The sequence below is a fragment of the Tachysurus vachellii genome, chromosome 10 (genome assembly GCF_030014155.1).
Source record: "Tachysurus vachellii isolate PV-2020 chromosome 10, HZAU_Pvac_v1, whole genome shotgun sequence".
Lineage (NCBI taxonomy): Eukaryota > Metazoa > Chordata > Actinopteri > Siluriformes > Bagridae > Tachysurus > Tachysurus vachellii.
In genome coordinates, this window is record NC_083469.1 from 4,857,071 (window position 1) to 4,857,418 (window position 348).

Consider the following 348-nt stretch of genomic DNA (forward strand, 5'->3'; position numbering starts at 1 on the left):
TGTCTGTGTGTGTGAGAGAGAGTGAGTGTGTGTGTGTGCGCATATTTAATGTATATAAAAGTGTTGACAGAACAGAACTGTTAGAAAAGAGTTTAAATCTAAACCTTTGTAGTTCAGTTCATTTATACGGATCTGTTCAAAGGGAGTCGAATCGAATCAAAGTGACTCAGGATGTCAGTATGGAAGCTGAGTAGGAAGTTAAGTACAGTGAGTTTTCCCACATTGTTGCCTCTCATTATCTGTGTTCACACGGCGGATCTCTCCTCCTGTGAGGTGTGGTTAAACCGGACCTCCGCTCAAAACCGGACCACGAGACGCGCGTGAACAGCTGTGGCTCCGTCCGGTTCC

The 348-nt window shown here is 45.4% G+C and overlaps 1 protein-coding gene across 3 annotated transcripts in view; it reads left to right on the plus strand.

The window, feature by feature from the left end:
* The window catches only part of slc16a9a (solute carrier family 16 member 9a), a 12,509-nt gene continuing 12,161 nt past the window's right edge, over positions 1 to 348 (plus strand). The window contains exon 1 of one of the 3 annotated variants that reach the window (XM_060879974.1): positions 1 to 348. This exon is cut by the window's right edge and continues 14 nt beyond it. The gene's annotated coding sequence lies outside the window, so the exon portion shown is untranslated. The other 2 variants (XM_060879973.1, XM_060879975.1) reach the window with 2 other exon arrangements.